Consider the following 13,092-nt stretch of genomic DNA (forward strand, 5'->3'; position numbering starts at 1 on the left):
AGAAATAATTGTTGGTTGGGTTTATAACAATGCACGCAGTTCCAGCCTGGAGCACTTTGCATGGAGTGAGAACATGATCTGTGCTGTGCTCATAATCCACCTAAATGCAGGAAGATTATGCATGAGATGAGTCAGAACATATCAAAGCTGATGGTCATGCTGATAGAAAGAGTTCTTTTTTGATGCTCTAGATTTCTGAACAGTCATAAAAGGTGACTGAACAAATGCATTAATGCAATGTGGGCAATGCCTCCCCTGATTTAGATGCACAATCGGTTGTTATAACATTTGAATGTAGATTTTCCTTTCAGTCTGAGTTTGGTTGCGCTCTCAAAGTTAAGCAGCCAAAACGATATAAATCATTACCTTGAAAAAAAGATGATTTGTGCTTTGAATAGATACTGTAATAATAATAACATTTGCAGCAAATTGCATTTTAAGCAGCATTAAACAGAACAGAGATCCTCCATCATAAGATGTAATGATGTCTGGTAACAAGAAAAAGATGGGTTTCTGCAGCTCTATGACACGTTTTTGAGAAAATAATAATTGTGTCCTGCTTTGCATTTTTTAATACATTTTAGTTTTGGTTGGCATTTCTGTCTCAAGTATGCTATTGGCTAAAGAGTGAATTGACAAAGAGGCCTAGTGTGATGGTGGAAGAGGTCAACGTTGGCAGTCTAAACACGCATTATATTGATGCATACAAAGATATTTCTGTACAAAGTACACATGGCAAATCAGCCCTACGCTGATGTTTCCATTATGTTTTTATGGTCAGAGCACTGCGCTCAGAGTTCAATTTATTTCAACTTTGACCTAGTTTACCTCTGACCAACTAATCAGATGAAAGCTGTTACATCATGTGGATGCAGCTTAACCTTAGCGCTTAATCTGTCTCTAATTTATCGCTACTTTTGCACCTAAAACATGACAAATAACTTCTCATTTTCCTTAATCCCCTCTTATAACATTTGTAAAAACTAGCAGAGCAGCACGATTAAAATATTATCCCCATTCTAGTTAGCATAGGGCTAAACCACAAGTTATCCGGAAGTCTCTGGTGCAAATGCTCAAAAGTAGCACGCAACTTTACAATTACCAACAAGAAGTGTCATATAAACTGTACAAACTGTAATCAACCCTCACACCCCCCCATTCTGTCCTGATCCAAAGTACATTTTAATGAATTAATCTTTTATTTAGCCAGTAGGGTCTCATTGATATGCAAGATGTGTTCTTTCACAGTGTTCTGCACATACTGTCCATGCCTACCAGTGATTTCCATAACACATCCCACCTAAATGTAAATCGCCAACATGTTTATTCATGCTACATATTATAAACCATAATTAACCTTCTGGTTTCTTTAGGGTTCTGTCCTCAGTAGAATACGCTTCAAACTCTTAAGAGACCATCATTATTATTGTTAAATATGTATAATCATACTTATGAAATCAATCAACATAAAAAAAAACATCTAGTGGTAACCTTTTCCTCGTCCAGCCCTAATAGAAAAACTTCTGCTGTTCCCATTGAATGTTCATTGAAATACATGTGTGATGGAAATTCCAAAAGAACAAATATATAAGCTTAAACCAAAGTTATGTTATTTAATAAAGAGTTATAGCATTTAACAGAATCAAAATCCAACCAGAGAAGCAATTTATATACTTAAATGAGACTTAATGATACATTTACTACAACATGCTTGGTTGAAGATGGCAACAGATAATGGCATGCAGTAAGACAATGTAAATAACTCAGGGCTGGCCGCTCTGCTGGAGCTTTTATTACTGAAGTGCCTGTGGTCAAGCTTTCAGCAGCTTAATATACAGGATACTATGTGATGATACAAGAGGGTGCACTGACTCACTGTCATAACTGCAAATATGTATGCAGCACCAGCAGCTGCAGACGCTACAGGTATGCTAACACTGCAGGTACACTGCAGGTATGTTAATTAGTTCATTAGAGAGGTATAGAGAGAACTCTGTTTCCTGTTGAAACCATATGTTGCACATATGTTCTGAACATAATCTTAAAGAAACAAGCTCTGTTATGAATACAAAATAGTACTATACATTTGAAACTGGCCTACAGCAAAATACCGTATCTGAGTGAACACAGGGGCTTGCAATTTAGCTTACATGACTGACACATAGTCAAATTGTAGCTTCATAGACGGAATTCAGTCCCACAGAGCCTAAATACTGTTTGATTCAGTCCGTCCTGTCTCAAATTATCCTCAGAAACAGTGATGAGTCATAGTCCTATAGATAGATATACAAATCAATGGCCTTTGTTCAAAGCTCTGTGCAATGAGTCGTGATTCGATTTACAGAAAGCAAACAGAATTGGCACTTGAAGAAAAACAAAGGAAACTCAGATTATCAGAGAGTCTGATACTTAGGGGTAATCCATTCGATCATTTTCTGAGGCTTTTGTGTGATTTTATATTGGTTTCAGAGCAAAATATGTAGGAGAAGATTTTTTATGATGTTTGATGATTGAGTGGGCTTCTATGTGGTGCGTCACCACAATATTAAAACCAATATTTGGAAATATATCAACATCTACAGAAAGGATTGGCAAATAATGTTTTTCAGACTCTTATGATTCACCGATGATGCAATGACTTGCCTGGCTTTTACTTTAAAAATTAAACATTCATAGTTTTGTCTGAAATGCAATTTCATTATTTGGAGTTTGTAACAAGGTTCAAGGTTCAAGGTTCTTTATTTAGTCATACGAACATAGCTACAGTGTAGTTATGCTGATGAAAATCTTGTGTCACAGGCTTCTCCAACAGAGCAACACAAAACACAGATAAATAGAAAAAATATAGTGCAAGTAAATAGTAATACAAAAAGAAAAATAGTTTTAAAAAAGTGAAATAGTGAAATAGTGCAATAAGAGTCTATATGCAAGTTATTGAAATAGGATATATAGGTAAATAGATAAATAATTTTAAAATAATTTTTAAGTAGCAGCCAGATGAATATTAGGGATGTTGTTTCAACTGTTCAGGTGTTTAACAGATTTTGCTTCAACAGTTCAGGTGTTTAACAGTCTTATTGCCTGTGGGATGAAACTGTCCCTGAGTCTGGTGGTTTTAGTCCGGATACTGCGGTAACGCCTGCCAGACGGCAGCAGACAGAACAGTTTGTGGCTGGGGGTCTTTTATAATCCGGAGGGATTTCTTCCTGAGGCGCTGGGAGTAAAGGTCCTCCATGGATGGCAGCTCCGTCCTGGTGACGTTCTGTGCAGTTTTCACCACCCTCTGTAAAGCCTAACGATTGAGGGCGGTGCAGCTGCCGTACCAGGCCGTGATGCAGCCAGTCAGGATACTCTCTATGGTGCACCTGTAGAAGTTGCAGAGTATCCTGGAGTCCATGTTGAACCTCCTCAGCCTGCGGAGGAAGAAGAGCCGCTGTCGAGCTTTCTTGGTGATGGTAGTGGTGTGAAGAGTCCATGTCAGGTCCTCAGTGATGTGGACACCGAGGAACCTGAAGCTGCTGACTCTCTCCATCGTAGTCCCATTGATGGCGATGGGGGCGTGTCCCTCTCTCTGCTGCTTCCTGTAATCCACAATCAGCTCCTTGGTTTTGCTGACGTTGAGATGGAGGTTGTTATCCTGGCACCAAGATGTCAGGTTTTCGACCTCCTCTCTGTACGCCGTCTCGTCGCCGTCAGTGATCTGGCCGATGGCGGTCGTGTCATCAGCAAACTTCACGATGGTGTTGAAGCTGTGTGTGGCCACGCAGTCGTGTGTGAACAGGGAGTAGAGGAGAGGGCTGAGCACGCAGCCTTGAGGGGCTCCGGTGTTGAGGATCAGGGTTGAGGATGTGATGTTTCCCACCCGCACTGCCTGGGGTCTGCCCGTCAGGAAGTTCAGGATCCAGTCACAGAGGGTGCTGTTGAGCCTGAGGTCTCTGAGCTTGATGACCAGCTTGGAGGGCACAATGGTGTTGAATGCTGAACTGTAATCAATGAAGAGCATTCTCACATAGGTTCCTCTGGTCCAGGTGTGAGAGGGCAGTGTGGATGGTAAGGGCTATGGCGTCGTCTGTGGACCTGTTTGCTCTGTAGGCAAACTGCAGGGGGTCCAGAGAGTCAGGGAGGGAGGAGGTGATGAAGGTTTTGAAGGTTTTGACTAACCGCTCAAAGCACTTCATTATGATGGAGGTGAGTGCTACTGGGCGGTAGTCATTGAGGCTGGTGATTTTTGTCTTTTTGGGGACAGGAACAATAGTGGAGTGTTTAAAACATGTGGGGACTACAGACTGCAGCAGGGACCTGTTGAAGATGTCTGTGATCTTTACACAAAATGGCAAACTGAGTGATTAGCGCATTATATAATGTATAAGTATTCAAGTTGGTAATTTACAGAGAGCCCGAGGCAACGACTCAGTGTGTACACACATATAATATACCAGCAGATTGTGTCTGTGTGTTTTTTCCCCTGAATATAATAGACAGATACTGTAGTATACCATTCTCATGCATAGTGACTCCACTTTCAATTTCATTTAAGCATTTGTAACATCTCTATTTGTTGTTGATGAAACAGCCTGGAAAATGAAAAGAAATTGAGAAGCCACTTCTGTTTTTGTTGTTGTTGTTTATTCACACAATCCATTGTGTCATGGTTTTGATTTTATGTTGTTTTCATTTTCCACCTTTTAAAAAAAAATGTTTTCCTCCTTGGGCCGTTCTCATTTCATCAAATCCCCCTCCTCGACTCCTCGACTCCTCGGTCCTCCGGTAGTGACCCGGAAATGAATTTTAGCGCGCCATGTTGAAGGACATCTCATTTCTCTAAATGCACATCGAGGACCGAGCATCGAGCGTCGAGGAGGCTCTCTGGAGGAGCTATAACCGAGGATACACTGATGGGTCCTCCACGGTCCTCCACGGCTCCTTCGTGGATGCATTTCCGGGAACAGAGATGTTTCAAAGAGACGTGACGCACGGCCGGACTTATCTCAGCCAATGACAGCTCTGCATGCATCCCCTGGATATTATTTTATTAACTGCTTTCATCGCGACGCGATGTTTACAGTGAGAACAGCTGTGAGGTCCGTGCAGAAAGCAGAGCAGTGTGTATAATATATATCACTCAGTATAACAGGCCTACTCTCTTTATTTGCTTTAGTTTAGTAGATATCTACAAACAAAGAGTCGATATTTTTCTAAAACCATTTAGTGCTTCACATAATAAAATACACAAAGGCTGTAGCATGATGTTATGCTTTAGGAGCTGTAGGTGTGCGTGTGTGGTGTAGGTGTGTGTGGTACAGTGTGTGCGTAGATGCAGCGGACAGACAGGTCTCAGTTGGTTGAGACGTTATTATGAGAGTGCTCTGTTTGATTCTGAAATTGTATATATTTATAGAAATATATATATATATATATATGTGTGTGTGTGTGTGTGTGTGTGTGTGTGTGTGTGTGTGTGTGTGTGTGTGTGTGTGTGTGTGTGTGTGTGTGTGTGTGTGTGTGTGTCCGCATCTGTAGCCTGTTATTGTCTCATTATACCGCACTGTCAATGAATTAAAAGTAAATATATAAGTCATCATGAACACATCTGTCCATCAGACAGAGGGCTGCTGTGCCTCCTGTCATCATTAATGGACGTCTCTTTAAAATGACCGCTCAGAGGAGAGGAGTTCTCATTTCTCTAACCGCCTGCTGCTTCCCCTCCTCTCTCCTCGGTTCCCCTCCTCGGCTCCTCCGCTCGCATCTCCTGTGGGCTTTGATTGATTGATTGAAAAGTTTATTAACAGCTTGTATATTGGGTACAGTACAGTACAGCTCAAAACATACAATTGTTAAGGGGATGCAGACCAGAGAAAGACTTTCGTCTTGTTTACATCAGGGTCCCCCATTTCCAATTCATCATATCATTTAAGACATATAAGACATATTTGACATACAGATGGCTTATTTACAATTTACATACAGGTGGTTTTTTACATACAGATGGCTTATTTACAATTTTCATTTTAGATTTCGTTCTAATACATCCTAAGGCGGGACTAAGTCTCGAGGATACGAGTCGAGGAGGGGAGTCGAGGAGGGGAATTTGATGAAATGAGAACGGCCCCTTGTGTCTTGTCTGGTCCTGCTTCCTGTGTTTGCCTTCCTGTCGTTAGTTTCCCTGGTGTGTCTGATTGTCTGATTGTGTTCACCTGTTGTGTTTCTGCCTCCCCTGCCCAGCTGTGTCTTGTCTTGTGATCACCCTTCTGTGTATTTAGTCTTCGCTTCCCCTGTGCTCCATGTCTGTTCGTCGTCGTTTCATGTCCATGTTCCCTGCCTCGCCTATGCTCGTCTATGCTTGTCCATGTCTCCTGCCTGTTCCCGTCTGTAAATTTGTTCCTGCCTGTCGTGCTCCCCGGTTTTGTTTTTGTTAATTAGTTTCTTGTTTTTCATGTCGTCGGCTTTTTTTTTAATAAAGCTCGCTTTTTGTTAACAAACCTTTTTATATTTTAACTGCACTTGGGTCCTATTCCCCAACCTAACACATTGCTTTTAGCCCAATGGTTAGTAGGCATATTTTTTTTATTTATATTGCCATGGGACTTAGGAAGTTACACCTGCAGTTAGACTGCTGAGAAAGCGGGCCAGACTAATTGACTCTCTGCTCAGCATGAACACTCCGTCTCCAGTCCCATCGCTGTGTGAACATCTGTTTAACCAAGCATGATCATTAAAAAGGAAAAAAGAGGACATTGGAGAACAACTGTTTGCTTTACCTGGCACTTTGTTTGCTCACACACTCTACTGTTGCTACGCTATTGACACAACTGGTGCTGTGTGAATGGTCCCCATCTAACAGAAAGAGACAAACCACCAAACTTGTGTAAATGGCTCTGACAAACACGGGTCACACACATGCAAGTTTAAGTCATATCATGTTCATTATTATTCTGCTTTAAAACAATTGTGTGGGCAAGAAGATGGCAGATCTTTTGGCGGGCGACAATCATGGTCAATGTCCATTTTCCATTGAAAAAAATAAAGAAAAAGAAACGGTAAATTTTTTGCTTGTTTTTTTAACTGCCATGTTCAATTTTAAGACGATATACCCTGTTGAAATGTTCACACTACCTAACTAAATATGTAGTGTACACTTCACACTATATGGAAGTGAACTAACAGCAGTATCCAAATTGACCCACAGCAAAAGACTCTACAGCCGTGATAGCCGCTCTCTGATGATTTACTGAATGCTAAATGCTAACATTGGCCAGCTAACATGCTAACAACATGATGACACTGGCAGTGCTAGTAGGCTGTTGTTAAGCAGGGAATTTTGTACCATATTCAACATCTTAGTTTAACTTTTTTGCCATAAATCAACATAAAAGACCTACTTATCTGAAATAAATTGGTCTATCAACCACCGACCAGCTGCCATTAACATAGGAGGAGCCACACTAGCGTGGATAAAAAGATGCGGTAAAACTGATTTGGAAAAAAATACCAACTATTTTAAATTGAGATATGTTGAATTCAAGATGATTTGAAATGTTTTACATGTTCCATGAAGCATAGGACAACACAACATTTATGTTAAACAGTTATCACATATTTAACAGTTTGAAATAATCCTTTCCCTGGCATTGATTAATTGTCATTGCTTTTACCCTCATGTGTCTTTCTCTTTAGGAAGTTAATTACATTTAATTGTTTTGTTGCCTCTCCCAATGTGTCTCTGGATATTACAGACCTTATAGAAATGCTCTGGGAAAAAAGCTCATTCTGCCGTCACATTGAACTCTCACCAATTTATGAAAGTAAAAAGGACAGAACATTGACGTAAATGACAAGAGACAATTCTAAAGTATGTCTAGCAAACGGGTGACATAACACTGGACATTTAACAGCACTCTGTGTCCATTGTGTGCTTAATTGTTGCTGATGCAGCTTTTATAATTACTATTATTGTGTACCTAGTTGTCTTCCCTATAAATAGATGGGTAATCATGGAGGACTAGATGCTCTGAGCCAGTCTTTGTCAAAGTGTTTCTGACAATTGAAGCACTTAACTCCCACATATTCTCCAAATGCACATTATATGAAGAGGTGAACTTCTTTCACTCATCTCCTCTCTGTTCCTTGTTCTTTTTCTTTTAGACGTCACCTGATGGTGCCCTTTTCCAGTTTAAAAATACCCTGCCCTCGGACCCAGATCACTGGGTTGATTTTATATTTGATACAGTGTCCTTTCTCAGCTCAAAAGTCATGCATGGTTGTTCAACGGAATTCGTGTTCAAGTTAATGTGGATATTACAGTTGTAACAGGCGATAAAGCTTTAAACCCCCCAGCCTTCAAACCGTCTTCCCAGAAATGGCACGCCAATCAAGCCCAGCCCTCCTGAGAGGGTTAGGACACGGGGCTTTGATCTTCCAACAGATTGCTTTTAGTGGGAATGTTTTGTCAACCAATTCTTTATCTAAGATGTATTTCCTCTTCCCTTACTCGTAGTCTTCCTCCGTCTGATCTCAGCTGTCAGGAATGGTCGGCACAGATTATATAGCAAAGTGAGATTCAATTTTCCGAAGCCTGATTGATTTTGCAAACGGATTACACTTCAGTGGTTATGTCAAAGATTTTGCATTTTTCCAAATACTTGAATTTATGAGGATTGATGGACCACTCGATCACATTTTGGATAACAACTTAGAAAAGTCCATTATCACCATGATCTTTTTTGATAAATCCGTCTCCCCTCCAACCATACTGACGAATATATTTAGAGTTTCCTTGTTGGGATTAAACATCAATGTTGCCTTTATTAGCTAATATTATACAAAATTATATTTTTGAATAATCACATAGGTTGCTTTCAGATAAGAGGCCCAAACAGCAGTTTATTTGTTTCCATTAATAACCCTTATGGGGCATCAGTGGCTCAGTCTCTAGGACTTGGCCTTGAGGTCGCCGGTTCACGTCCCGATCAGACCAAAAATAATTCGGAGTGTGGACGGATTGCTGAAGAGGTGCCAGTTCACCTCCTGGACCCTGCCCATGTGCCATTGAGCAAGGCACCAAACCCCTAACCACTCCCTGGCGCCGGACAAACTGGCAGCCTGTTCACTCAGACATCTCTCTGTGCATGTGTTTGTATACTGTATGTATCTATGTATATGTATGAATATTCAGACCTATTGTGTACAGGGATGCAAACTCATCAGGTATGAAAAAGGTGACAAGGATCCGAGCCCCCCGACCTCACGGAATATCGGCTTTAAAATGAGGAATAACAGAGGATTTTAGCAGTCAGAACAACTAAAGCAGCAGTGTTAATAATAACAGAAATGCCAAAGAGTCACATCTAATAGAAATATATAAAAGCATTTATTTTAATTGTGTAGCAGTCAGTTTATAATTTTGGCAGCACTGTTGAGCGTTTTGAAAATGTATTTTCATGCCTCTGTGCAAGGCTTAGTATTTCTATCTTTATAGCCACTGGTGTAAAGTAACTAAGTTCATAAACTCAACAAGTACTATACTTGGGTACAATTTTGAGATACTTGTACTTTATTTAAGTATTTCAATGTTTTGCTACTTTGTTCTTCTACTCCACTACAGTTCAGAGGTAAAAGGTGTACTTTTACTCCACTACATGTATTTAATACATTTAGTTACTTTACAGATGTGGATGAATGATGTGAAATATAATCAAGTCTTCAATCAGACTTTAGTTCCACCTGGAGTAAATTCACAAGCTACCCTGCAGTATACAAATTAAAACTAGCTGCACCTTTACCAGCTTTGATAGTTGCAGGTCTCCCTTGAAAAAGAGATCTATGATCTCAAGGGACCAATCTGGTTAAATAAAGGTTTGAAATGAAATGAATAACACTTTAATGATCAATAATTATAACACATATCATATATATTATTCTGAAATAGTCCAATCTGCACAATGACTTATTTTACTGTTGCTACTTTAACTATATTTTTATGCTAATACTTTTGTACTTTTACTTGAGGAACATTTTGATTGCAGGATTTTTCCTACACTCTGGTATTTCTACTTTTACTCAAGTACAAGACCTGGGTACTTCTACTTTTACTCAAGTACAAGACCTGAGTACTTCTACTTTTACTCAAGTACAAGATCTGAGTACTTCTACTTTTACTCAAGTACAAGATCTGAGTACTTCTACTTTTAATGAAGTACAAGATCTATACTCATACCACCTCTGTTTATAGCCTATGAAAAAAACTATTAGAAAACGAAGGCTAGCGTTAGCAGATAGTGACAATGTATGCTAGTTAGCTAGCTCAACGATTCCTTAAATAATATTGCGTCAGTTCACATAACGCTCTGCCGCTCCGACAGGGAGCTCTGCTCTGAACACCTGAACGGCCCGTTCTAACAGCTGTTCACCAGCGGTCCAGTCTGTGCCACAGTGACTCCGGACTGCACAGTTACTGTTAACGAACGCACTCGTAGGTAATGTAGCTGCTGAAGTTAGATCCTCATCGCGGAGCAGCAGAGTTCACCCGACAGACAGGAAGACTCGAGCACACAGCTCGCGCTTCATTATAATATATAAAAAAAGTAACACCATGCGCGTCATGATGGCACATAACAGCTCACGGCCGCAGATTACTCCAAACCCCAAAAATATTTTTATTGCAGATCTACATGAATCACACAAACAACCTATTTTTGATTCAAAACGGCGAATTTCGCCGAAAGGTGACAAGTTTGCATCCCTGTGTATGAGGGGCTGTACAGGCCGTAATTCATACTGGTCCTCTCACGCACATACATTCTCCTTTTACATACATATATTTTCACTCTTACACACATACATTCTCCTTTTACATACATACATTTTCACTCTCACACACGTATATATTTACACTCACACATTCATACATTTTGCTCTCATATTATCATATTTCAATGCACACATTCCTATATTGTCACTCACATATTTATACATTTTTCACTCACACATATATACATTTTGCTCTCAAATTCATATATTTTAACGCTCATATTTATAAATGTTGCTCTCATGCACATTCATTCAATGTTTACATTTAATATCATGAATAATATATGCATGTCTGAAGACAATATATGTATGCAAGAGAAGAATATATGCATGTCTGAAGACAATATATGTATGCAAGAGAAGAATGCATGTATGTGTGAGAGAAAGTATAGTGGAAACGGAAGGAGTATGGTTGAAACGGAAGGCAGGTCATTATCGCGCTGTGATTAGCTCAGAAGGTCGAGCGGGGCGGGCTCATGTTCAGAACTTCTGATTCAAATCAACATGATGGAGGGAGATGAATCCGTGTATCTTCGGACCATTTGTTTTTCTTTATTAAAAAAGTAAACGGAAGAGCGTCTGCGAGGCGTTTTGCTTTTTGTTTTTTACCTTACTAAATGGTCTAATTGGAGCGAGGGGCGCGAAACTCGCGGAAGTGATTTCAAAACAAAAGCACTCGTTTGCTTGGAATGGTGATAATATTATAAACAAGGGGAATTTAGCGATCACAACGAAAACTGCCAAGACACACATTGAGCCCAGAAAATGAATGTTATTAAGGGCTGTAAATATAATAAGCCTGTGTCTAAAATGGACAACATTGTTAGGAGAAACTATACAGCGATTCTGCAATGCGGTCAACTCAGCCGTCTCTCTTTACAAATATTTTTTACCACAAGTTCTTAATAAAACTGACACTGTTGGACTCGGTATTAGTTTGACTGCTACCAAAAATAAAATGAATTACTTTTACTGTGTACCTTTTTAGTAATCCTCTGTCAAAGTCCCCTCCATAGTACATAATGCATGTTTTCTGCTGTCTTTGATGAGTGATAAAAAGACAATATTACCATTAGTTCTTAATGATATTGATACTGCTGGACTCAGTAGTCTTACACCTACTACCACAATACAATGAAGTAGCCTACTTCTAGTGTGTTTTTTGTTGTAGTTGAAATCCTCTGTCAATGTCCCCTCCTGAGAACAAAATCAAGCCATGATGAGGGAAAAAATTACACTGTTGGACTCAGTACTAGTGAAACAACTCCCACAAATACTATGAAGTACTTTTACTGTGTACTTTTTGAGTAATCCTCTGTCAATGTCCCCTCCTGAGTACAATAATGCATGTTTCTCTACTATTTTGAATAAGCGTTAAAACACCTTTCTTCATGAGATTATTTTAAGAGGATGGTAGACATGATATCAGCACTAGTACTCCAGCAGCAGCATTTTACACCATGGAAAGTCTTTAGAGTCTGGCCTGGATAGCTGGTCTATCCTTCAGCACACTGACACACCTTGTCACTCTTGTTGGCCTCTTATGACACTGCTGTCTTTTAAAATATGATTATTTCTCTGCTCCTAGTTCGTTCCTCGCAGATTCTTCCATCAGTCCCAGTCATTGCATGTTAGTCAATAGAGCTTCGAAAAATGTGTCCAATTCAACAAAATGTTTTTTTGTGAGTGAAGGCCAAAGCTAAATTATAGATTGTTTGATTGTGTAATTACAAGGTGAGAGAAAATAAATCCACATCCTCCTATGAAACGTATTTTATTTCCTTTTCCATGTTATACTTATATACTTACTTGTATTAGAACATTTGCATGTTGAACTACATGCTGGATATCTTCCCCAGTCTCAAGGAAATACAATAAAATAAATGGATTCATAATTTTAAAAAATGTATACAAATGTATACATTAATAATGTTGTGTGCAAACATCTCAAATTTAAATACAAAAGGAAAAAAAAGTTTACTTTTGAAATGATTTCTCACAAAAACCTTTCTAAATTATAGTAAATTATTAAAAAAGGTTTAGTCAATATACGTTTTTCTGCCTAAAATAGTTGAAATTGAACGTAAACTATATCAATCACCACATCCATGGCAATTAACCCATTTTTGCCCGCTATTTAAATGGACTTTGGTTGAAGTTAATACAAATATTCATATTATATAGATATATATATATATATATAGCATATCATTGATGCAGTCTTTCTGAACACTTTTAAAATAAAATACTGCAAATGAAGAATATTTGTAATGTTCTGCACAGATA

At 39.2% G+C, this 13,092-nt stretch overlaps 1 protein-coding gene across 2 annotated transcripts in view; it reads left to right on the plus strand.

The window, feature by feature from the left end:
* Positions 1-13,092, plus strand: part of LOC117494318 (kelch domain-containing protein 8B-like) — a 242,377-nt gene that overhangs the window by 173,807 nt on the left and 55,478 nt on the right. The window lies entirely within an intron of this gene.

Source organism: Trematomus bernacchii, unplaced genomic scaffold, assembly GCF_902827165.1.
Source record: "Trematomus bernacchii unplaced genomic scaffold, fTreBer1.1, whole genome shotgun sequence".
Classification (NCBI taxonomy): Eukaryota; Metazoa; Chordata; class Actinopteri; order Perciformes; family Nototheniidae; genus Trematomus; species Trematomus bernacchii.